Source organism: Protopterus annectens, chromosome 14.part0 (assembly GCF_019279795.1).
Source record: "Protopterus annectens isolate FY-2018-M chromosome 14.part0, PAN1.0, whole genome shotgun sequence".
In the NCBI taxonomy this organism is placed as follows: domain Eukaryota; kingdom Metazoa; phylum Chordata; order Ceratodontiformes; family Protopteridae; genus Protopterus; species Protopterus annectens.
The window spans coordinates 652,288,126-652,314,452 of NC_056748.1; the positions used below are offsets into that span (position 1 = coordinate 652,288,126).

The 26,327-nt window shown below is 44.7% G+C and overlaps 1 protein-coding gene across 1 annotated transcript in view; it reads right to left on the reverse strand.

The window, feature by feature from the left end:
* Positions 1-26,327, reverse strand: part of CCDC6 (coiled-coil domain containing 6) — a 1,452,251-nt gene that overhangs the window by 994,662 nt on the left and 431,262 nt on the right. The window lies entirely within an intron of this gene.

Consider the following 26,327-nt stretch of genomic DNA (forward strand, 5'->3'; position numbering starts at 1 on the left):
AGATTAAATATTTATTCCAGCTGAATGCAACCTCCCTGACATCTCAGATGTCCAGGTGAGAGCTGCTCTCAGCAAAGCTAAAAATACAGCATCTATGGGACCAGACGGTGTCCCGGGTTGCGTGCTACGTGAACACCTAGAGGAGCTAAACCCACACATAAGAATGCTGTTTAATCTTAGCCTTACTACAGGATATGTCCCTGAACACTGGCGTACAGCAACAGTGGTCCCACTCCACAAAGGAGGCACCTCTACAGACCCTGGAAATTACCGCCCCATAAGCTTGACCAGCCTGGTCTGCAAAGCTATGGAAAGGATCATTATGGAACTCATAAACAAAGACATCGGGGACCTACAGACAATTGACACTACCCAGTTCGGCTTTGTAAAAGGCAGATCCTGCCTTTTAAACCTAGTGGACTTTTTTGAAACCGTCACTAGAGCCATCGATGAAGGCAAAGCAGTTCATACAGCCTACCTGGACCTGGCAAAAGCCTTCGACACAATACCCCACTCAGGCATCATAGACAAGCTCAACAGCTTAAATGTAAACCCGTATGTCACAAGATGGGTTGCAAACTGGCTAAAGGACAGAACCCACAAAGTCAGAATAGCTGGAGCTATGTCAGATTCTAAGCCAGTCACAAGTGGAGTCCCCCACAGGGCTCTGTCTTGGGACCCCTCTTGTTCGGCATTCATTTCTCAGATGTGCAGGCAAACATAGGGGGGGTTGTGGCTGACAAAGTTCGCAGATGACTGCAAACTAGGTGCCATAGTCGATACACCAGCTGACACATGCATCCTTCAGAAGGGCTTACAGAAACAGGCGAATGGTGCCACAGTCATGGCCTTAAACTAAATGCCAAAAAATGTATAGTCATCCCCTTTGAGAAAAACAAAGTACCCACAAATTACTACATGGGTGGTAATCCATTAAGTACGGAAAAAGTACTCAGAGACCTGGCGACCCAAGTTGACAGTGACCTCTCATTTGACACCCACTACGCCAAAGTGGTTAGAAAGACCTCCTACTTTGCCCACCTTAACACGAAGGGATTCACATCCAGATCAAAGGATGCCATTGTACCCCTATATTCCTCCCTTATCAGGCCTATGATTGAGTACAATGCCCCATTTGGTATGTACCTCACCCGGCACCTGCAGCAGCTGGAGAGACCCCAAAAGTACCTCACCAAGAGGATCAAGGGTCTCCAATATATGTCATATGCTGCCAGACTAAAGAAGCTCCAGCTCTATTCAGTAGCATACCGCCTGCTCAGAGGTGATCTGTGCCTGACATACAAGGCCATGTCCAATCTGGAATTAATGGACATGCTCCACCTCAAAAATTCCAAATCCGTCAGAGCCACGAGAGCTAAAGATCTAAATCTCAGCACAAATATGAATAGGACATGCTGGAGGGACAGATTCATAACACAGAGGCTTCCCGCACTCTGGAACAGGATCCCAGTCCATGTTAGGCAGAGCCCCTCACTGACTCTCTTCAAGAGAAATCTTGACAAGTGGATGGGTGATCGAAGGTTTACCCCGGGGGTCATCTCTGTGTCATTACTAGACAGAGGCACAGTAAACTAAATTTAATTTGTACACTTTTGTATCATTACATGGGGTGGCTAAAGCCACATACACTATGGCTAGGCTTATAAATGCCCAAGGGCAGATAGCCTAGTACTATACTATGAAACTATGAAAACCAGAGAACCGGCGACTGGCCTAGCAGAGGCCTCGGAGTCCGGTTTGGATTTCGGCTGCCTGTCCTTATCTTTGCGTTTTTTGTGCATTCCGGTCGTCGGTTGCTCCGACGGCATGGTATAATTAAATTTCCTACCAAAATAATGTCGGGCGAAATCAAACAGACATTTAATAGTTTGTTTATTAAACCTAGCACAAAAACGACAACCTGTAACGTCGTGGTCTGGGCCTAGGCAAGGAATACAATAAGAATGAAAGTCCTTATGAGGTATTTGCTTCTGCACAAGAAATGCAATTGTTAACTTTTTCTGACATCGGACTGAGGCAAGAAAAGGTTCCCCAACGGGGTACTTAGCTTTATGAAGACTTCGGTCTGAAATTAGATTAGAAAATTTCAGGAGTCAGCCGACCGGCACTTGCGAACTGCTTCTGCTTCGGGCACCACGTGGCAAGAAAGACTGAAAAAAATGGCGTCGGATGCATCTTATATACCTCTGGCGCACTGACGTCAGGGGAGAAGTGACAGCAACCGACACCGGACCAAGACTTTGGAACCCGGGCAAACTGCGGGGCACCTGACGGCAAGATAACCCAAGTGTGATGACTGCAGCAGTGTAACACGATGAACATCACTAGTAATGCTGATATTGTCGTTCAAACCTGGAGCCCTACCAGCATCCAGCCTAAGTTGCCAAAGCAACTCCTTGTATTCCAATCTTGACTCCTAGCTACCTCCACAAAGGTCTGGAACTACTTGCTCCAAAACCAAAAATTTCACATTCATATTTTCGCAGAACTGGAAATGTTTGAAAAAAGCATTAGTGTCCTTGCCCTTAGTAACTTCATACATGTGTTCATACACTCTTTTCTTTAACTGCCTCTCCATTTTGCCAACGTAAAAACTATTGCAAGTCAAACAAATTCCCAAATAAATAACCCCTTTAGCTCCACAGTTAAAATATTTAGTAGATTTAAATTTAAATTTTCTAGAGGGGATAAAAACTGTACCTTGATTGATCATACAACTACACTGTTGGCATGCCCCACAGTTGTATGTACCAAATTTAGATTTGTCTGTGGTTGGTTTTGTTAAGTGACTTCTTTTCAATGAATCCTTCAAATTCATGTCTCTCTTCCTAACAAACTGTGGGTTAGTTGGAACATAACCTTTGATCTCCTCATTTAAGGTCAACATTGTCCAGTGTTTCAAAATAATTTTTTCAACTTCATTGGCTGTAGTTGAAAAAGTGTGTATAAAAGTACCTTTAAAATCTAGAGTTTTTGGTAATGCATTACCACTATTTGTTTTTCCAGTCCCTAAAAAGGGAAAAAAAATTTGGAATTTCTGTTTTCAATAACTTCAGTTGCCATTTTGTCAATAAGATTCATTGAGTACCCTTTTTCTTCAAATAATGCCCCAATAATCTTAACCTCATCAAAAAAGACTTCCATCATGCTAGTCATCCTAGAGGCCCTAATCATTTGACCCTTCACAATGCCCTTTTTTTGAAAAAATGGATGTCCACTATTAAAATGTAGATATGAATTTGAAAACGTGTTTTTTCTGAATATCTTAGATTGAAAACATTGGTTAGTGTAATCCTTATACAAAGTGACGTCCAAATAATTCAAATGATGCTCACTAATATTGTGTGTAAAAACCAAAAACTCAGTAGTATTAATAATATATCCCACAAATTCATCCAACTTCTCTCTTGAACCATTCCATAATAAACATATATCGTCAAGATATCTAGTATAATAAGTAATGTGTCAATGCTGAGTCCAAACACTTTTTAGATACCATTGTAGTTTCCTCATATGCAGTCTGGCATATGGAATTAGTAGACTGCAGGATGCCATGAAACCCAGGGCCTGCAGGATTTTCCTTGCTGATAAGTGGGTTTTTGTTGCCAATTTCTTGAAATAAGAAGTCAGTTGCTTTTGTTTGTCTAGCGTGAGGATAAGCCATCTGGGCAGTTGTATTTATGCTTGCACCTAGGAATATTATCTCTTGAGAGGGCACTAGTTTTGATTTATTTTTGTTTACTGTATACCCTAGGCCAGTTAGTAATCTTTTTACAAATGCCAGATGCTTTAGAAGAATGTCTTTGTTCTCTGCTTTAATTAGGCAGTCATCTAAGTAGGGATATATTTGAATTCCTCTTTGTCTGCAAAATGTAATTACTGGTGCCAGGCACTTTGTGAAGACCCTGGCCGCAGTAGATAAGCCAAAGGGCAGTGCAGAGAAATCGTAATGCATTGAGCCAGCTATGAATCTAAGGTATCTTCTGTAAGACTGTCTGATTGGGACATGCAGGTATGCCTCTTTTAGGTCCAAAGTTACGAGACAAGCCTTCTTGCCCAGCATGGGCAGTAGCTGCTGTAGAGTCAACATCTTGAATTTTGGAACTTCCAGAAACGTATTTAGAATAGACAGGTTCAGTATTGGCCTCCAGGTTCTGTCCTTCCTGGGTACTAGGAAAAGTCTGGAGTAAAATCCTTGCCCCTGCTCTTGTTGTGGTACTTGCTGAATGGCCCTCATATGTCCATGAGGGCTGTAATTAGTTTTTGCTCCTATGCCCATTGATTGTGTGGCAGGTCTGGCATACCTTTTGACCTTGGTAGAGTGTGAAAATGGAACCTGTAGCCTTGGGACACTATGTTCAGGACCCATTTGTCTTGGGTGATTATTGGCCAATTTGATCAAAAAAGTGCTAGTTTTCCCCCCTGTGGGGGTTGCCAAAAGAAAAGTGCTTGGATCTGGCAGAGGAAAGTCATTGGGACTATTTCTTGTAAGGTTGTGATTTGTCTTCTCTGCTTTTGGAGGTAGGAGCACCCCATTGTTTAGGCCTGTATGAGCCTTGGGGCTGAGATCTGCCTCTGTGAAGCCTGTATCTGCCTCTTTGAGGTCTGTCTGACACTGGAAAGGACCAATTTTTAGAAGGCCAGTTCCTGCTAAACCTGGGAGGCTGCATCTGTATGAAATCCTTGACTGTCTGCCTGGATTTTGCTTTATCCTCCATTTTTTTCAAAACCTCTTCTGCTTTAGTACCAAACAAAGTATCATGCTGCAATGGTGCATCTAATAATTTTGCTTTAACATGATCAGGCAGATTCTGTTCCTTTAACCAAGCTTGCCTTCTAATAACAGAACCTGTGACAGCGGCCCTGCACGAGGCCTCCAGTGAATCATAACCACATTGCAAAGTATGCTTTCCCACTTGTTCAGCTGCATGCAATAAATCCTGCAATTCCTTGTTTTCGGAACATTCAGTATTTGTCAACAATTTCTGTTTAAGCAGTATCATTAAATATTGCTGATATTTAAGCATATGAAACTGACAATTTAAAGCCCTTACAGCCAAGGTAGTAGAAGTGTATACTTCCTTCCCCCATCTGTCTAGAGCCCTGGAATCCCTATCAGAGGGGACAGTTTTTTTTGCCGTGGAGGCTTTAACCACTTTGGGACCCTGAGATATAGTTTCTGGATCAGCAGCAGGGATTTTATATAGGAATTTATGAGAATCCGGAACCCTGTAGTATGTCTGGCTTAGCAGGGGCAAGGGGTAAAGAGTCAGGGGACAGACTGGACTCTGAAAATAAAACATCTACAATGTCTAAAACAGGTGGAATAGCAAGGGGTCTGTGCTGAGGAAGTAGCAGAAAGTCTCTGAGCCTTTTCTTAGATTCAGAATAATCTTGGCTCTCCCAGTGGAAATGCTCCCTCATGGTATGCAGGATTTCCCCAAAAGAATAATCCTCAGGAGGAGAGGCTGAAGGAATGGATTCTTCAGTACCAGAATCCTCATAGGGAAGCATGGAATAATCCTGTTCAGAAGAGGAATCAGAGGAAATAGAAACCTGATCAGAAGAATAATACTCTGTCTCTTCCCTAGGCCTCTTTATCAGGTGGAGGATGGGAGCCCCTGATCAAAGAAATTAGGTCTTCGGTCATTTTGAGCATCTGTTTTTTAGGCATGGTAGACTGAGTAGGAGAATGCTGTACTTGTTTCTTTGTCTTTAGAGCTGCTTTAGTCTTTGTCCTTGAAGCAGAAGACGGCTTAATATATAGTTGTGTAGGTCTGAAGACACCCTCAGAAGCCGATGCCTGCTCAGCGGCTCCAGACCCATCTGAGGGAATGATTTCCAAGTGTCCAAATACTTGAGTATCCAGAGGCCCAGTCGGCTCCACGTGGGAGTCGGAAGCGGCCTGTGGCTCTGAGGTAGCGGGCGCCAGGGGCTGCGAAAGTGCCTCACTGAGAACCGGCGACTGGCCTTGCAGAGGCCTTGTCGTCGGTTTTGGACCTCGTCTGCCTATCCTTTTCCTTGTCCTTGTGTTTTTTGTAAACTCCGGTCATCGGCTGTTCCGACGGCATTATATAATTAAATCTTGGGCCAAAGTAATGAAATGCAAACTCAAACCGACGCTTAATAGTGCGTTAGTTAAATCTAGCACAAAACCGACAGCTAGCAACGTTGTGATCAGTGCCTAGGCAAGGCCTAGGCAAGGAATACAGTAAGAGTGAAAATCCTTATGAGGTATTTGCTTCCCACCAGAAACACAATTGTTAACTTTTTCTGACATTGGTCTGAAGCAAGAGAAAGTTTCCCCAACGGAGTACTTAACTTTAATGAAGACTTCAGTTCTGAAATTTGGATTTGAAAATCTCAGGAGTCGGCCGACTGGCACTTGTGAACTGCTTTTGCTTCGGGCACCGCGCGGCAAGAAAGACTGAAGAAAATGGTGTTGGCTGCTTCTTTTATACCCCTGGCGCACTGACGTCAGGGATGAGGTGACAGCAACTGACGCCTGACCTAGACTTTGGAATTCTGGCCAACCGAGGGTAGCCTGCCAGTAGGATAACCCAAGAGTAATGACTGCAACAGTGAAACACGGTGAACATCTGGTAATGCGAGTAGCCTGCTTTGAAGCGGAGGTATCTTCTGCAAGACTCCCTGATTGGAATATACAGGTAAGACTCTTTTAAGTCTAGAGTTACCAACCAGGCATCTTTGCCTAGCATAGGTAATAACTGTTGAAGAGTCAGCATCTTGAATTTTGGAATGTCCAGAAATGTGTTTAGAGTGGATAAGTCCAGAATTGGATGCCATGATTTGTCTTTTCGGGAACCAGAAAAAGTCTGGAGTGGAAACCTTGTTCCTTTTCCTCTTCTGGGACTGGTTGAATAGTCCCTATGTTCATGAGGGACAGAACTTGTTTGTGGGCCAATGCCCACTGATTTGGGGGCAGATTTGGTCATCAGTTTGGGATTGGCAACGTGTGGAAGTGAAATCTGTATCCCTGGGATACTATATTTAAAACCCATTTGTCCTGGGTAATAAGTTGCCAGTTTCATGCATGAAGTGCTAGTTTTCCCCCAAAAGTGGCAGCTAAGAAGTAAGTGCTTGTTGATTGTAGAGGGAAGTCATTGAGACTGTTTACCATAGGGAGGTGCCTTGTTGCTTACAGTTTTGGAGGTGGAGGCACCCCATTGTTTTGTTCTAAAAGCTCCTTGGGACTGAAACCTGGAGCCTTTGGAATGTCTCGAGGGGACTGGAAAGGACCAATTCTTAGTAGGCCAGTGCCTACTAAATCCTGGAGGTTGCACTTGTAAGAAATCGTTCACAGTTTGCACAGATTTAGCTTTATCTTCCATCTTTTTAAACACTTCTTCAGCCTTATTACCAAACAGACGGTCCTGTTGTAAAGGAGCATCCAACAATTTTGCTTTAACATGATCAGGCAGATTTTGCTCCTTGAGCCAAGCATGCCTTCTTATCACAGATCCAGATACAGCGGCCCTGCAAGAGACCTCCAAGGAATAAAAAAGTACAGTTTTGTACCTACCATAAATGTAGATGTTCGAAGATCCACATTGCTGCAGTCCTTACATATGGGTAGTCCGCTGTCTTCGGTCGGCCCGAATACCAAAGTATTAGGCTGACGTCGGTCAAGGCGCTTAAAACTGACATCAGGACGTCAGGGTACAAAAGCGCATGACCGACGTCATTTCCTCAGTCTTTTCTTGCCCCAGATGTCAGAAGGCCCTAACAAGACAGGCCAAAGCCAAAAACCAGCAAAACGCAACCAACCACCCGTGCACTAACCATATTTACAATATGTACAACACAAACCACACCACCACCTTCAACAACAGAGGGAAGGAGGGAGGGTAATTGGACTGCAGCAATGTGGATCTTGAACATCTACATTTATGGTAGGTACAAAACTGTACTATGTTCTTCATCTCACATTGCTGCAGTCCTTACATATGGGTAGAATCCCAAAGCAGAGGTAAGGGAGGATGGCAAAACTATAAAGCATTAGGAGCTGCCAACATGCCTTGTAAAATTGCAGTTGCAAATCCAGCCCTAGATTTAGAGTAAAGTGGAAGGTGGTAATGCTTAGAGAAAGTATGCACTGAACTCCAAGTAGCTGCTTCCAAAATATCCTTAGTAGCCACCCCTTAAAAGCTGTAGAAGTGGCAGTAGCCCTAGTGGAATGAGGCCTAATCCCAGCTGGAATCTCCTTACCATGATGGGAATAACAGAAAGCAATACAAAACCAATCCACTTAGAAATAGTTTGTTTTGAAACAGGTTTGCCCTGAGAACCCAAAGCAAAAGAAACAAACAACTGCTGAGACTGTCTGAACCCTTTAGTTCTGCTCAAATAATATCGCAACTGTCTGTGAATATCCAAAGTGTGCAAAATCTTTTCCCCTTTATTTTGGGGGTTTACATAAAAGGAGGCAAATGAATAGTTTGGTTTAAAGCCACACTAGAAACCACTTTAGGCATAAAAGAAGGGTTAGTGCAAAGACACCCTATCCTTGTGGAAAATTAAGAAAGGCTCAACTGCCATAAGGGCCTGTAATTCAGAAACCCTTCTACAGAGGTAATGGCCAACAAAAAAGCAGTCTTCCAAGATAAATATTTCAACTCTGCTGATGCTGCAGGCTCAAAAGGTTGTAGAGTGAGTTTCTCCAACACAAAATTGAGATCCCAAGCAGGAGTAGGAGCTCTACGTGGGGTCTTATATTCTTTGCCCTCTAAGGAATTGCTTAAACAAAGGCTGAGAAAATAATGGTGGGTCACAGTCATAGTGAGCAGAGATTGCTGCAGCATGAACCTTTATAGAGGAGAAGGACAAACCTTTGTCCAATAACTCAGTAAGGTATTGAAGCCACACTTAAATTAGGTTTAGAAACATCAAAGTCCTTTGCTGTACTCCAAAATAAAAATCTCCTCCATTTATCTGCGTAAACTTTCCTTGTACTAGGCCTTCTGGCCTCCAAAATAACATTCAAAACTTGTTGTGGAAGCTGAGACCCTCCAGGGTTTAAACCAGAATATGCCAGGCTGTCAGATGTAGAGAATGAAGTTTGACATTGAGTAAATGACCGTTCTCCTGAGACAGCAGGTGAGGAATCGAAGGCAAAGGCCATGGAGGCTCCTGTACCAGACTTCTCAGTAATGGGTACCAGTGCTGTCGAGGCCAATCTGGAGCTATTAAAATCATGTTTGGCTTGTCCTGTCTGACCTTCAGCAGTACCTTTGTGAGGAGAGGCAGAGGTGGAAAGGCATACACGTGAAGATTGCTCCAATTGAATGAGAGAGCATCCACTTTCCAAGCTGAGGGATGAAACCTTTTGTGCAAAACTTTGGCAGCTGGTAATTTAGTGGAGAAGCGAACAGATCTATGTCTGGAGTTCCCCATAACACTGTCAACCTCTGGAATACATGAGGATCCAATTTCCACTCGTGGGGATCCATAATTTGTCTGCTCAACACATCTGCTAAGGAGTTCTGTGCTCCTGGCAGAAACCTTGCCTGAAGATTTAGCTGTAAACTGAGAGCAGTCTCCCACAAAATCATTGCTTGTCTGCATAGAGGATAAGAATGCGTTCCCCTTGCTTGTTGATGTACCACATGACAGTTGTGTTGTCTGTTTGAATCAACACCTGCCCTGGAAGAAGTAAATCCTTGAAAGCTATCAATGCAAATTGGACTGCTAACATCTCCTTCAAGTTGATATGTAGATGTTGAAGTCTGGCAGGCCACGTGTCTTGTATCCATTTTCCATTTAGATGAGCTCCCCAAGCTTTGTCTGAGGCATCTGTCGTTAAAATCTGACTCGCCTCTGGGCGGGTCACAGAGAGTCCCTTGTTTAGGTGACATTCCTGAGCCCACCACAAAAATTCCTTTTGAATGCAAGGTATTATTTGAATGACAGTGTCCAAATCTTGGCAGTGCTGTGTCCATACATTCTTGAGATACCATTGTAGCTTCCTCATATGCAGTTTGGCATTGGGAAGTACCAGAATACAAGATGCCATGAACCCCAAGGCTTGAAGGACTGTCCTTGCAGTCAGCCTGGACTGATGAGACAACTGGTGGAAGTAAAGAGACAGATTCTTTTGTTTGTCCGGGGTCAAAAAGGCCATCTGGGATGCTGTATTCAGTCTCACACCCAGAAAGCACATGTCCTGAGAGGGTACTAGACTGGACTTTATTTCGTTCACAGAATACCCCAGGCATCTTAACACTGCCATCACATACTGTAAATGATGAAGAAGTTCGTCCTTTTCTTGGGCCAGTATCAGGCAATCGTCCAAATAAGGATAGATCTGTATTCCTCTTAGCCTGAAGAAAGCTACCACTGGAGCCAGAACCTTCGTGAACACTCTGGGCAGTAGATAAGCCAAAGGGCATTGCAGAGAACTGATAATTTGAAGTCCCAGCCCGAAAAGCAGATACTTCCTGCAACTGGGCCTGATAGGAACATGAAGGTAAGCCTCTTTGAGATCCAGAGTCACCATCCAGTGATCTTTGCCCAGCAGAGGTAAAAGCTGTTGTAACGTTAACATTTTGAACTTGGGAATGTCCAGATATGTGTTGAGGATGGATAAATCCAAAATTGGTCTCCACGTGTTTCCTTTCTTTGGTACTAGAAACAGGCGAGAATAAAATCCTAGGCCCACTTCTGGCAGAGGAACCGTTTGTATGGCCCCTATTTGAAGTAGTAAAGAAATTTGCTTGCGAGCCTCTAGTCTTTGCTGAGGAGGAACGTCCGGCATGCCTTTGAACGGAGGCAAGGTATGGAAATAAAACTTGTAACCCTGGTGTATGATATCCAATACCCATTTGTCTTGGGTAATCAACATCCAATTTTCCTTGAAGAGTGCTAACCTTCCTGCCAAAGGTGCTGCCAGGCAAGAAGGATCTGGCAGCTGAAAAAGTAGGTCATTGGGCCTGTTTACGAAAGGACTGGCCCCTGCCCTCACCCGAAGATTGTGCAGGTGAACTCCCTGTTCTAGGCCTGAAAGAACTCTGAGCTCTGCCCTACCACGTCTAGATCTACCCCTAGACTGAGAATCATAAGAAGGATCGTCCACCCCTTAGCAGGCCAATTCCTACTAAACTGGAGGCTGAACTTGCAAAAAATCCTTAACAGCCTGCATAGACTTAGCCTTGTCTTCCATTTTCTTCAAGACTGATTCCACAGGTGAACCAAACAACACATCAGACTACAAAGGAGCATCCAAAATCCTTGTCTTAACATGGTCAGATAAATTCTGATCCTTTAACCAGGCGTGCCTGCGAAGAACTGAGCCAGTGGCAGCCACCCTAGACGAGGCCTGCACAGCATCAAAACCACACTGTAATGAATGCTTACCCACTTGTTCAGAGACATGCACCAAATCTTGCAACTCTTTACACTCAATGCCTTCCGCCAGAGCATCCACCTTAGACTTCAATTGAGAAAGAAGAAAGTTTTGATATTTCAACATATGAAACTGGCAATTCAAAGCCCTCATAGCTAAGGTAGAAGATGTATAGACCTTCTTTCCCCATCTATCCAAAGCTCTGCCTTCTTTCTTTAGAGGAACGGATTTTTACAACAGAGGCCTTGACACCCTTAGGTCCCTGACTAATAGTTTCTGGGTCCGCCCTAGGACTCTTATAAAGATATTTATGAGCCTCAGGCACCCTGTAATACCTATCCGGTTTAACAGGAGCAGGAGGCAGAGAATCAGGATTAAGTGAAGCCTCTGCAAACACATCTTCCACAACATCCAGAACAGGGGGTATAGCCAAGGGCCTATGCTGGGGTAACAGCAAAAACTCCCTAAGCCTTTTCCTAGAATCAGAGAAGTCCTGACCTTCCCACTTAAAATGTTCCCTCATAGAATGAAGTGTCTCTGAAAAAGAAAAATCCTCTGGAGGAGAAGCAGAAGGAGTGGAATCATCTGCATCAGAATCAGAATAAGGAGAATACTCCTGCAAGTCTTCAGCTGAAGACTCTGAAATATCAGAAGCCTGCTCAAAACTTCCCAACTCTGGCTCCACCCTAGGCCTCTTATCAGGAGGGGGCATAGAACCTCTAATCAGAGTAATTAATCTTCTGCCATTTTAAGCATGTGCTTCTTAGGCACAGACCCTGCTGAACTAGGAGTGACACCAACAGAAGCTGAAACTGGCCTGCCTCTGGGAGAAGCCTTGGAAACAGAAGGAGAAGGCCTAACCACCCTAGGAAGGGAGGGGAGTACAGTAACTTGGGAAGCCCCTTCAGCCTGACCTGCCTCCTGCAAAATCAAAGTCTCCCCCTGAGACTCCAGAGAAGTCTCCGTCGGAACCACCGGTTCCACTGAAGCCTCTAAAGAACCGGCGTCCGGAACGGACGACTCATCTTGCCTGGGTTTAACTGTTTTGTCTTTGCGCTTCAAGCAGAAGCGGGCGCCGGAGAATCCGACGGCATATTATAATTGCACCGCTTCCCAAAGACCAGCCTAGCACAATCCAACCTTCGCTTAGTGCGTTTATTGAACCTAGCACAAAAGCGACACCCAACAACGTCGTGCTCAGGCCCCAAACAAGGAATACACAAAGAATGATAATCCCTATGCGGTATCTGTTTCCCACAAGAAATACAGTTATTCACTTTTTCTGACATCCGGTAAAACACTGAGGCAAGAAACACCCTAAATGATCCCCAACGGGGTACTAGCCAACTTGGATTCGGTCTGAAACTCCGAATTCGAAAAATTTCAGAACGCCGAACGGCACTTGCAACGCTGCTTCTGCATCGGACCATGCGGCAAAAAAGACTGAGGAAATGACGTCGGTCATGCGCTTTTGTACCCTGACGTCCTGATGTCAGTTTTAAGCGCCTTGACCGACGTCAGCCTAATACTTTGGTATTCGGGCCGACCGAGGACAGCGGACTACCCATATGCAAGGACTGCAGCAATGTGAGATGAAGAACATCCACATTGCAAAGAATGTTTTCCAACTTGTTCAGCTGAATGCAATAAATCCTGCAATTCTTTATTTTCCACACAGTCAGAGATTAACATCATTTTCTGTTTAAGTAGTCCCATGATATACTGTAGATATTTAAGCATATGAAATGAACAGTTTAAAGCCCTGATTGCCAAGCAGACGTGTAAACCTTCTTATCCCATCTATCCAGCGCCCTGGAATCTCTATCAGAAGGGGTAGGATTTTTAGCAGTAGAGGCCTCAATGCCCTTGGGACCCTGAGAAATGGTTTCAGGATCAGCAATGGGGTTTTTGAAAAGGAATTTTTGGGAGTCAGGAACCTTGTAGTATCTGTCTGGCTAACAAGGTGCTGGAGGCAGGGAATCAGGAAAAAACATCACCAACAATGTCTAGAACAGGAGGTATAGCCAAAAACCTATGCTGAGGAAGTAGAAGAAAATCCCTAAGTCTCTTTTTAGATTCAGAGAAATTCTGACTTTCCCAGTGGAAATGTTCCCTTAGGGCATGTAAAGTTTCCCCAAAAGAAAAATCCTCAGGGGGAGAGGCACATGGAATTGAATAATCTGCATCAGAATCCTCACAAGTAGGAATAGACAAATCTTGTTCATTAGAAGAGTCAGAAGAAATAGAATCCTGTTCAGAAGATTCATAATCAATGTCTTGCCTAGGCCTCTTAGAAGGAGGGGGTTGGCTACCCCCTGAACATCTTCAGCCATTTTGAGCATTTGTTTTTAGGCATAGGGGCCTGCACATGTGGCCCAGGCGTCAGTATTTTAGACATAGATGTAGATTTTGGCCTTAGTTTTGAAGGTGGAGTCGGTCTAATATACAAATTTGTAGGTCTGAAGACACCCTCAGAAGCAAGTGCCTGCACAGCGGCTCTGGACCCATCTAAGATAGAGACATCCGCGGGTTCCATAACTGAAGTATCTCGCAGCATACTGTACTCCAAATGGGTCTCAGTAGAGGCCTGCGAATCAGAAGTAGCAGGTATCAGGGGCCGCAAAAGCGCTTCACTGAGTACCGTCGAACCAGCGACTGGCTTAGGAGAAGCGTCGTCGGTTGTGGACCTCGACGGTCTGTCTCTTTTTCTTTGCGTTTGTTTAGGTATTCCGGTAGTTGGATTGCTAACTGACAACATTTCTGGTAACTGAATCTTGAGCCAAAATATTTAGAAGCAAAAACATACCGACGTTTAATCGTGCGTTGATTAAATTTAGCACAAAACCGACAGCAAGGCACGTTGTGGTCAGGGCCTAGGCAAGGACTACAGTACAAATGAAAATCTTTATGAAGTATTTGCTTCCTACAAGTAATGCAATTATTAACTTTTACTCACATCGGTAAGGAGCAAGAAAAAGTTTCCCCAACGGGGTACTTAGCTTTAAGACTTCAGTTCAGAAACTCGAAAACGAAAATTTCAGGAGTCGGCTGACCGGCACTTGCAAACTGCTACTACTTCGGGCACCGCATGGCAAGAAAGACTGATGTAATGGCATTGGCTGCAAGTTTTATACCCCTGACGACCTGATGGGACAGCAACCAACGCAGGACCCAAGACTTTGTTAATCAGGCTGACAGAGCAACCTACCAGCAGATTACCCAAATGTAATGACTGCAACAGTGAAACACGAAAAACATCGGAATCAGTCCAGTGCCATCCAAGAAGGGACAGTTTAGTGAACGAGGGAGGGAAGGAATACTGCAACATGGAAGAGAAGGGCATAGTACAGTTGTGTACACTTACCATAAATGTAGATGTTTGAGTGTATTCACTGTTGCAGTCATCACATCTGGGTTAACTGCTTGCAGGTAGCCCTCAGTCGGCCTGATTATCAAAGTCTTGGGTCCTGCGTCGGTTGCTGTCTCATCTTCCATGACGTCAGGTATTCAGGGGTATAAAGCATGCAGCAGATGCCATTACATCAGTTCTTCTTGCCCCAGATGTCAGGTGCCCCCATAATGGGAAGCAATAATATACAAGATTAAACCTCCAACAAAAAGCAAATACACCAGAAAGCTTTAAGCATAGTAAACAAGAATAGAGGTATAGTCAATAGAAGCCAGGGGGCTGGAGGGAGGGTAGCCAGGGCTGCAACAGTGAATACACTCGAACATCTACATTTATGGTAAGTGTACAAAACTGTACTATGTTCTTCGTGTTTCTCTGCTGCAGTCATCACATTTGGGTAGATTCCCAAAGCTAAGGATGGGAGGAAGCAATTAGAAAGCATTAGGACCAGCTATAAGGCCCTACAAAACCAGCTCTGGATTTAGAGAAAATTGGCAAGTAGTAATGCTTGGTGAAGGTATGTACAAAACTCCAGGTAGCAGCTTCTAGGGTGTCTCTGGAAGGGACACCTCTGAGAAAGGCTGTAGATACGTACCCAAAGAGTGGCGTACAGCAACAGTGGTCCCTCTCCACAAAGGTGGTGCCTCAACGGATCCTGGAAACTATCGCCCCATAAGCCTGACTAGCTTGGTCTGCAAAGCTATGGAAAGGATCATCATGGACCTCATAAATAAAGATATTGGGGACCTACAGACACTGGATCCTACCCAGTTCGGCTTTGTTAAGGGCAGATCCTGCCTCTTAAAAGTACAGTTTTGTACCTACCATAAATGTAGATGTCCGAATTGGATAGCATCTGCAGTCATAACAACTGGGTTGTCCTGTCGTCAGGCAGCCCTTCAGTCGGCCGGATTCCAAAGTCCGGGTCCGGCTTCGGCTGATGTCGCACTTCACCCGACGTCATCTCTGTTGGTCTTCGGGTATAAAAGCATCAGCCGACGCCATTTTCTTCAGTGTTTCTTGCCCCAGATGCCAGAAGCCCTATAGAAGGCTAAAAATTTTGGATAGATGCCAATGTTTCCAAAAGATAGAGGTAAACACAAAAATAAGCATGTATGTACATAAATACAAACAAATACACCATGAAAGAAATCCCCCCCACTAGCTAGCTATTAGAAGGGTAAACACCCTAGGAGTACCACAGAGGGGAAGGAGGGAGGGTAATCCTGACTGCAGATGCTATACAATTCGGACATCTACATTCATGGTAGGTACAAAACTGTACTATGTCCTTCATGGATGCATCTGCAGTCATAACAACTGGGTAGAATACCATAGCCAACTAGGGGAGGAGGATAAAAGTAGATTATGGTGTGTTTAGGATCCCTTGCAGAACAGCAGTGGCAAACCCTGCTCGGGATCTGGAATATAGAGGTAAATTATAATGCTTGGCAAATGTATGCACGGAGGTCCAAGTAGCCGCCTCAATAATGTCTTTGGTAGCCACTCCTCGTAAGAAGGCTGTGGTAGTGGCTGTTGCCCTTGTAGAATGAGGTCTTATGTTCTGTGGAATTGGTTTTCCTTGGAAGGAGTAACAGAATCGTATGCAATTTCCTATCCATTTGGAGATTGTCTGTTTGGAAATAGCTTTTCCTTCCTTTCCTGTTGCATAGGCTACGAAAAGTTGGTCAGTCTTTCTGCTATTTTTTGTTCTGTCCAAGTAGTAGCGTAGCTGTCTATGTACATCCAAGGTATGCAGTATTCTTTGCCCTCTGTTTTGTGGGTTGGGAAAGAAGGTAGGTAGGTGGATTGCCTGGTTTAAAGACACTCTGGATACCACCTTAGGCATAAATGTAGGATTAGTCCTCATGGACACTCTATCTTGGTGGAAGATTAGAAAGGGTTGCACTGCCATTAAGGCCTGTAGTTCTGAAACCCTCCTTGCTGAAGTAATTGCCAGTAGGAAAGCAGTTTTCCATGACAGGTGTTGTAGGTCTGCTGTTGCTGCTGGTTCAAAAGGTGATAGTGTCAATTTTTCTAGCACAAAGTTCAAGTCCCAAGCTGGCAATGGTGGTTTCCTTGGAGGTTTTACATTCTTGATTCCTCTGAGGAACTGCCTGAGCAAAGGGTGTGAAAAACAGGTGGATCAAAGCTGTATTCTGCTGAAATAGCTGATGCATGAATCTTGATGGAGGAGTAGGACAGGCCTGAATGAAGTAGTTCGCCAGATACTCCAGAATGTTAGGCATATCTATGTTTGATACATCTTTTCCTCTTTCAGAACTCCAAATGACAAACCTTTTCCATTTCCCAGCATAATTCCTTCTAGTTGAAGGCCTGCGTGCTTCAAGAATAATGTCTTTAACTCTTTGTGAAAGTTCTGTATTAGCAGCTGCTATGTGATGTTCCATGCAGTCAGTTGCAGCGTTTTTAGGTGTGGATGCATGGTGCTGAAGTTGTTCTGAGTTAGCATCAAAGGCATCAGGGGTATTGGCCACATATTGTTCCGAGACATGCTCCTCAGCAGTGGGTACCAATGTTGTCTTGGCCAGTTTGGACCTATCAGGATTATCCTTGGACGTTCCTCCTTGATTTTTAGTAGTACTTTGTGTATCAAGGGAAGAGGAGGGAATGCATATGCTGTTAGGCCTTTCCAGCTGAAGGAGAGCGAGTCCACTTTCCATGCTAGTGGGTGGAATGTCCTTGTGCTGAATTTTTTGAGCTGGTGATTGAGAGGTGATGCGAATAGATCTATCTGAGGCATTCCCCATTTCTTCGAGATGGTCTTGAAGATATCCGGGTGCAGCTGCCATTCGTGGGCATCCGATGTGGTCCTGCTTAACATATCTGCTAGAGAGTTTTCTTTTCCTGGCACAAATATTGCCTGTAACTGGATGTTGTAGCTGAGTGCCAGGGTCCACAGCTCCAAAGTCATTCTGCATAGGGGCTAAGAATGAGTGCCTCCCTGTTTGTTGATGTACCACATGACTGTGGTGTTGTCTGTCCTTATCATCAAGTGGTCCTCCTTGAGAAATGGTCTGAACTTTTGGATTGCCAGTTTTACTGCCAGCATTTCTTTTAGGTTGATGTGCAGGTGAAGTTGGTCCTGTGTCCACAATCCTTATGCGCATTTGTCCAGCATATGCCCCATCCTAGGTCTGAAGCATCTGTTGTGATGGTCTGGCTTGCTTGACCCTTGCGAAAGGGCAGGCCTGGGTTTGACTGGCATGCCTGAGCCCACCATAGGAACTCCTGTTTTAAGCATGGTATTAGTGGGATTTCCGTTTCTAGGCTGTGTCTGTGTTGGGACCATAAATTCTTTAGGTACCACTGTAGTTTTCTCATATGTAGTCTGGCAAATGGAACCAAGATTATGCATGATGCCATGAAACCCAAGGCCTGCAGTACCTTTCTTGCTGTTAACTTGTTCAGTTTTGTTAGTGCCAAGAAGTAAAGAGGGAGTTCTTTTTGTATTTCTGTAGTTAGGAATGCCATTTGTCTTACTGTGTCCAATTCCGCTCCCAGGAAAGTCCTTGTCTGGGATGGTATCAGTCTTGACTTTTGTAAATTGACTGTGTATCCCAGTGCTTGAAGCAAGTAAATGACCCTTTGTAAATCTGTTGTCAGCTTGCTTTTGTTGTCTCCTTGTATCAGGCAGTCGTCCAGGTATGGATAAATTTGAATTCCCTGTAGTCTGCAATGGGCGATTACTGATGCCAGGCATTTTGTGAATACTCTGGGCAGTAGATAAGCCAAAGGGCAATGCTGAGAATTGATAGTGCTCTGATCCTGCAAGAAATCTGAGGTATCTTCTGCAGATTGGTCGAATGGGACGTGCAGGTATGCCTCCTTGAGATCTAGAGTTACCAGCCAACACTCCTTGCCCAGCATGGGAAGAAGTTGCTGTAGGGTCAGCATTTTGAATTTTGGGACAATGATGTAAGTATTCAGGGTGGACAGGTCTAGAATTGGTCTCCAACTTTTTCCTTTCTTGGAACTAGGAATAGTCTGGAGTAGAACCCCTTTCCTTGCTCTGCTGTTGGCACTTTCTCCACAGCTCTCATGTTTGCTAACTCCATTATCTGTTGTAGAGCCTCTGTCTTTTGATTTGGAGGTAGATTTGGCATTCCTCTTTTGTCTGGTAAAGTGTGGAAGTGGAACCGGTAACCTTGATCTATGGTTCGTAAAATCCACTTGTCCTTTGTTATGTGGTGCCAGTTTTTTGAAAATAAGGTTAGCTTTCCGCCTAGAAGAGCTGCTATCTGTTCCCTGGTAGGCGGGTTTAGGATTAAGTCACTGTGGCTGAGTTGATGTAGTGGCAGGTGTTGAGTCTGTGCCTCTGTTGTTACCTTGCCACTGTCGTCCTCTGTAGGCACCTCCTCTGGATTGGTTTCTGCCTCTGGAACGTCTATTCCTGCCCTTTTGAGGTCTTGTGGAGTCAGGAAAGGACCAATTTTTGGCAGGCCAGTTCCTGCTAAACCTTGGGGGTTGAACCTGCAAGAAATCTTTAACTGTCTGGACTGATTTTGCCTTTTCTTCCATTTTCTTCATAACCTGCTGGGCAGGTGTACCAAACAAACTTGTTTTATCCATAGGAGCATCTAGCAATTTAGATTTAACATGATCCGGTAAAGCTTGCTCCTTTAGCCACGCATGCCTTCTAATTACAGTGCCAGTCATGGCTGATCTAAATGAAGCCTCCAGTGCATCATAGCCACATTTTAAGGAGTGGTTACTAACTTGCTGTATGTTATTTACCATTTCTAATACATATTTCTTATCAAGAGATTCATCAGTGGTTAGCTTTTTAGTTAACTGATCAAGCATAAACTCTTGGTATTGTATCATGTGAAACTGACAGTTTAAAGCTCTAGCTGAGAGAGTGGCTGAAGTGTAAACCTTTTACCCCATCTGTCTAATGACCTTGCTTCCCTTTCAGAAGGAACAGGGTTTTAGCTATGGTCGGCTACTGCCTTGGGACCCTGGGAAATAGTTTCGGGTCTGCAAGAGGGGCCTTGTAAAGGTGGTGATGAGTATCTGGCACCCTGTAAAATCTGTCTGGTTTGGCAGGGGCTGGGGGTAAAGAATCTGGAGCGGAGCAGACATCATTGAAAGCATCATCCACCACAGGGAGAACAGGAGGTATAGCTAAGGGCCTGTGCTGTGGAAGGTGCAAAAAGGTCCTAAGTCTTTTCCTGGAGTCTGAAAAATCCTGTTGCTGCCATTGGAACTGTTCTCGCACGGCATGTAAGGTTTCCTCAAAGGAGAATTCTTCTGGTGGGGAAGCAGCTGGAATGGATTCTTCAGCATCAGAATCTTCAAAATTGGAGAAAGGAGCCTCTGGCTGGTCAGTAATGTCTGATTCATCAGCAGAATCATCAGAGGACACTGGTTCATGGGGCTCTGCCCTAGGTCTCTTCTCTGGGGGCCGAGAGGCCCTGTCTGGGTGAGATTGAGATCCTCTAATTAATGAAATTAAATCTTCTGCCAAAGTAAGCATTTGAGAACTGGAAGAGGGCCTGGTTGAGGGGGGTTTAACAGGCACTGTTTTAGTAGTCTTGGCTGCTTTAGCCCTGGCGAAGGCCTTAATGGACATGGCTGCTGGAGGCCTAGCAGCACCACGTGCTGGGGTAGAGACATCCAAGGGAATGGTGTCTGATAAGTCAGTGGTAAGCACCGTAGTGGGTAAAATTTCTGAGGCCGATTCAAGAGTGTTAGCAGGGACCTCAGTTGTAGAGATAGATTCAGCTGTATTTTGATCAGTTTTCTCGGTTTCGGCCGAAACCGAGACACTCGCGGTTTGCTTAACCATGGTTTCGGCCGAAACCGCGGACCGCGATGTCGGTCTTTTCTTTCGTTTTTGGCAGAATGCGTAGTCGGAGGGTCCGATGGCATAATGTACGCAAAATCAGAACCGAAAAACTGTTCTGCAAACTCCGACCGACGTCTAAGCGTTCGTCGGTTGAAAGAAGCACAGGACGAGCAGGCTGCTACGTCGTGGGCTGGGCCTAAGCAAGGCAGGCAGTAAGAGTGGAAATCTTTATGAGGTATTTGTTTCCCACAGGTTAAACAATTATTAACTTTTTCTGACATCGGCTGAGGCAAGAAAGAGTCCCCAACGGGGTACTTAGCTTTAGAAGTCTTCGAAGTAGTATTCGGTAGAAGTAATCTCTGGATCCGACCGACCGGCACTTGCGAACAGCTTCTGCTTCGGGCACCACGCGGCAAGAAAGACTGAAGAAAATGGCGTCGGCTGATGCTTTTATACCCGAAGACCAACAGAGATGACGTCGGGTGAAGTGCGACATCAGCCGAAGCCGGACCCGGACTTTGGAATCCGGCCGACTGAAGGGCTGCCTGACGACAGGACAACCCAGTTGTTATGACTGCAGATGCATCCATGAAGGACATCCTGGTTGATTTCTTTGAAACAGTCACCAAGGCCATTGACGAGGGGAAGGTGGTCCACACAGCCTACCTGGACCTCGCAAAAGCCTTCGATACAATACCCCACTCGGGCATTATAGATAAGCTCACCAGCTTAAATATAAACCCCTATGTCACTAGATGGGTTGCAAACTGGCTCAAGGACAGAACCCACATGGTTAGAATTGCTGGAGCCATGTCAGACTCCAAACCAGTTACAAGTGGCGTCCCACAAAGCTCAGTCCTGAGACCTCTCTTGTTCGGTATATATTTCTCAGAGGTACAGGCCAACACGGAAGGACTGTGGCTGACCAAGTTCGCTGATGACTGCAAACTGGGCACCATAATCGACTCTCCAGCCGACACAAACATCCTCCAAAAGGGCCTCATAGAAACAGACAACTGGTGCCAGAGCCATGGCCTCAAGCTAAATGCCAAAAAGTGTATAGTCATCCCCTTTGGCAAAAACAAAGTGCCCACAAATTACCACATAGGTGGTAATCCATTAAGTACAGAAGAAGTAATTAGGGACCTGGGGACCCAAGTTGATAGCAATCTCTCATCTGACAACCACGTGGCCAAAGTGGTTAGAAAAACATTTCATATGGCCCACCTAATCATGAAGGGATTCACATTTAGATCAGGGGAGGTCAGGAGAGCCTTAACCATGGATCCTAAGTATTTCCCATGGTATGATAAGCATAAGGAAATTGCCCTGGAGATCCAGGCAGAAATGGTTTGCTTTGTCACTGTGTTCCCTAGAGCCCTGGGGTGAAAGGAGACAAACAACTGGTCTGATTTCCTGATAGACTTGGTCTTGTCAAGCTAAAATCTACATCGTCTGTAAACATCAAGGGAGTGTAAAACTTGCATAAAATTACACCTGTTAGTAATAGCCTGCATTTAATTGCTGGAACCTGTGTTCTGAGATACTGCTTTCCAATCTATCTGCAAATATAAAGAGCCGAGTATATTTTTTTGGTTTTAGAGTTTATTAATTGTTGCTTAGAGCTCTGTTGAAACTGTTGTCTCCCTGTTCTGAGAGACTGCTTTCCAATCTATCTGCAAATATACAGAGCCGAGTATATTTTTTTGGTTTTACAGTTTGTACTGTCAGTTGCTGCTTAGATCTCTGTTGAAACTGCCCCCACCCATTTTCTGCCGTGTCTTCAGTTGGTATAACTGTTTTTTACAGCTTGTGTGTTATCTAACTCAAGGATCACTTGCATAAAATTAGACCTGTTACTAACAGCCTGCATTTAATTGCTGGAACCTGTGTTCTGAGAGACTGCTTTCCAATCTATCTGCAAATATACAGAGCTGAGTATATTTTTTTGGTTTTAGAGTCTGTACTGTTAGTTGTTGCCTAGATCTCTGTTGAAACTGTTTTGTCCCACCCACCCTTCCTACTTTTGGCTTTTAGTTTAAATTTGGTGGCTTTTGCAGTTGCCCGCCCCACTGTAGATTTGATCTGGGACACTCCCCCAGTCCCATCTCTTTACCACATTCTACCCAATAAACTCTTTCTGCACTTGCTTTTAGTCCTTTTAATTTAATTGCATTTTATAAACTGTATTTGATCTAATATTACTACATACTCAAGTGTGCTAGCTTACTGTGGTGGTGGTGCTGCGGTAGCGTTGTCACCTCACAGTAAGACGTTGTCCTGTTCGATTCTCAGCTAGAGCGTCTTCTGTGTGGAGACATGCGTGAATGGGCGTACCTTCGTTAAAGGTTGTGCGTCAGGGCTCGCAACTCGGCACGTAAAAATCCACTGCCAATCATTAGCAGACCAGAGTTCCGCTGTGGCGACCTCTAACCGGGAAAAGCCGAAAGACACAACAACAACTCAAGTGTGCTAGCTTGCACTGCATGTGAATTGTTTTTACTACTGTTTTTGCTACTTTTCTGTAAAAAAAACATGTAAGCCTGTTTCCTACCTTTCCTGTAACTAGTGTTTCAGATACAGATTTGCTGTATCCAGGACTGTATGCAAGCTTCTGAGCCCACCAAGCCTTTCTGTGTTGGAGGGAAGACTTCTAGCTTATCAGTGGGAGTGGTAGGCACTAAGTAACCTGTCTACCACATAAAGAGTGGTTCTGCCCCAGAAACTGTAGTTATTGGCTGTTTGGGCAATCTCTTCCATCTCTCTCAACTTTCTGATTTGAAAGCCAGCATTTGCACTTGTTTCTGTCCTGTAACTCTAGTGCAGATACAGATTCTTAGTTTCAGCACTTAAATTTGCTTATTCGTGCTCAGCACTTGTTCAGAACTTGTAAGCACTAAATAAGCTGCTAATTACTATAGCACTCAACCTTCCTCATTACCTAGAGGAAAACAGTTTTTGTACTTACTTTTCTCACTTGCTTAGAGAAAAACAGCTCTTGTACTCACTTTCCTCACTTACCTAGAGGAAAATAGTTTTTTATTCAGGCATGTGCAAGGGTCAGCTCCCAGTGTTCTCTCCTGTCTATCTGATGAATCTGGACATCATGAGGCAATGAAGAAATTGCCTCATGTACACAGACAACCCTCTCCTCCTACCACCCAACACTACAACCTGTGAGAGATGCACTTATCTAGCCTAACTGGAGGTAAAGCTCTCTCCAACCAAGACTGAACTTGACAGTCATGAGGAGAAGGTAAACATTTGCACCACACCACACTCATCACATAGTCTCATTAAATCTACGTCACCAAAATCCACACATAGCAACACAAAAACATTTGCTGAGGCTCTCAATAATAATCTGTTTAAGCAACAGAGACCTCCAAAGCAGAAACGCAAGCAACCTCTATCCCCCAACACAACCCAAATGACACACAGCCCACAGACTCAGTGTGCCACTCAACCACAGCCAATAAGGCAAAACAACGTACTAAACACACAAGTCATACGTGACTCTATAGTCAGGCACACTGATGTCCCACTCACCAGGCTAAACAAGAAGGTTACTGTCAGCTGCCTGTCGGATGCCAGGATCCACCACATAACCCACGCACTCAGGTCACTCCACACACTCAGGTCACTCCACAACAAGTACAAATATGACTCTGTCATTGTCCATGTTGGTGTGAATGACCTGAGACATACCTCCCTGGACTACATGAAAAGAGACATGGAAGAGCTCTCCGATCTTATAGCCCAGGCAGGTATGACCCTAGCCCTGAGTAGCATTCTGCCATCACCCAGAATGATACTGCAGTACAAGGACAAAATGATTGACTTCAACAATTGGCTAAGCTTCTGATGTCATTCTAAAGGGATCCGGTATCTGTCTGCTTGGGATGACATGGTCCACAGACCACGATGCTTTGCCACAGATGGCCTGCACCTGTCGCTCCTAGGATTCCGGATACTGGCTAAAGCTCTTGCTGCCCCTACAGTGCCTTTTTTAGGCAAAGTTCAAATAACAAATTCACCACCATAACAGGAACAGGCAAGCAAACACAGAGGGTAATGCTACTCAATGCTAGAAGTCTAAATCTCAAAATGCACTCACTCGAGGCACTCCTTAAAATGGAGAACATCGACATCTGTGCAGTGACTGAGACCTGGTTCAAGGCTCCAGAGAGCACCCCTGCACTGCCAGGCTATAACTCATACCACACTTTTCGGCAATGTAACCTGGACCGAAACACCAAAGGCGGAGGTGTGTCCATATTCATTAAGGATATCCACACCTCCAGGCTAGTTGCTCAGCATAATGCATCCGAGGTTATCCAAGTGCAACTAACTCTGGGCAAAACTGCAATCCAAATTGTAGCTTGCTACAGATCCCCCACCATGCCCCAGGACTCCCACTCCTCTTTTCTTGATGTACTAGAAAATATTAGGGTTCAGCCAAACACGCTAATAATGGGCGACTTCAACTACCCCACCATTAACTGGGAAAACTACTCATGTACCAACTCCTTAGCTCAACGCTTTCTGGAATTCATAAACTTCAATGCCCTGGATCAACTTATCCACACCCCACCAGGGGCAACAATATCCTAGACCTGGTCATTACCAACATGAGTGACCGGTGTTCCACACCTGAAGTCAACTCCTTGTTGGGCCGATCCGACTATGAGCTAATCCACCCTTGATATCCACATCCCGCCCCCACCCCCCATTAAGGAAACCACGGTAAAAAAATTCTCCAAAGCCAACTTCATGCTTCTTAAGAAAGAAGTGGTGAACACTCATGACACCCATGCAGATGGACAATACAGTTACTACTGCTGAATCTTACACAAACGCACTCTATAAGCACTTACACGAGTGCATGGATTGTGCTATCCCAAACAGAACCAAGACGCTATCCTCCAAAAAAAGGAAGCCAATCTGGTGGTCTCCTGCCATAAACAAACTGCACAACAGAAGGAAGAAACTGTTGCAAAAGTGAGTAAAATCCCATGAGTGGAGGAGCTCCCTGGTCAACCTCAGTAAGAAGCTGAGATCCCTTATAAGATCCTCCAAAGCTAGCTACAAAAACAAAATCGCCAATAATTCTAAGGACAACCACAAAGCATTCTATAGCTATGTCAAGAATCTCAATGGCAACACCCACATCTTCTGAGTTACAGCACAACGGCACGAAAATTACAGAACCAACTGATATTTCCAACATTCTGGCAGATAGGTTCAGTGCTAACTTTACGCCCCACCCCCCCAAAGGGCCCATATCTATACAGGAAGAATGCAGAGCCCCTGTAATCACAACTACGCAGGTAAAAGCTGCACTCACTAATGCCAAAAACACAGCATCCATGAGACCGGACAACATCCCAGGCTGCGTTTTACACGAACTTCAGAACAAACTGGCTCCCCACTTAAGCACCATGTTCAATAATAGCCTCGCATCAGGCTTTATGCCCACTGAATGGTGCACAGCAACAGTTATCCCACTTCACAAAGGGGGAGCCACCGCTGATCCCGGGAACTATCGACCTATTAGCCTGACGAGCCTGGTCTGCAAGGCCATGGAACGTATCATCTTGGAACTCATAAACAAAGACATTGGTAACCTCCAAACTCTGGATCCCACTCAGTTCGGGTTTGTGAAAGGCAGATCATGCTTCCTGAACCTGATCGACTTCTTTGAGGCAGTCACCAAAGCCGTG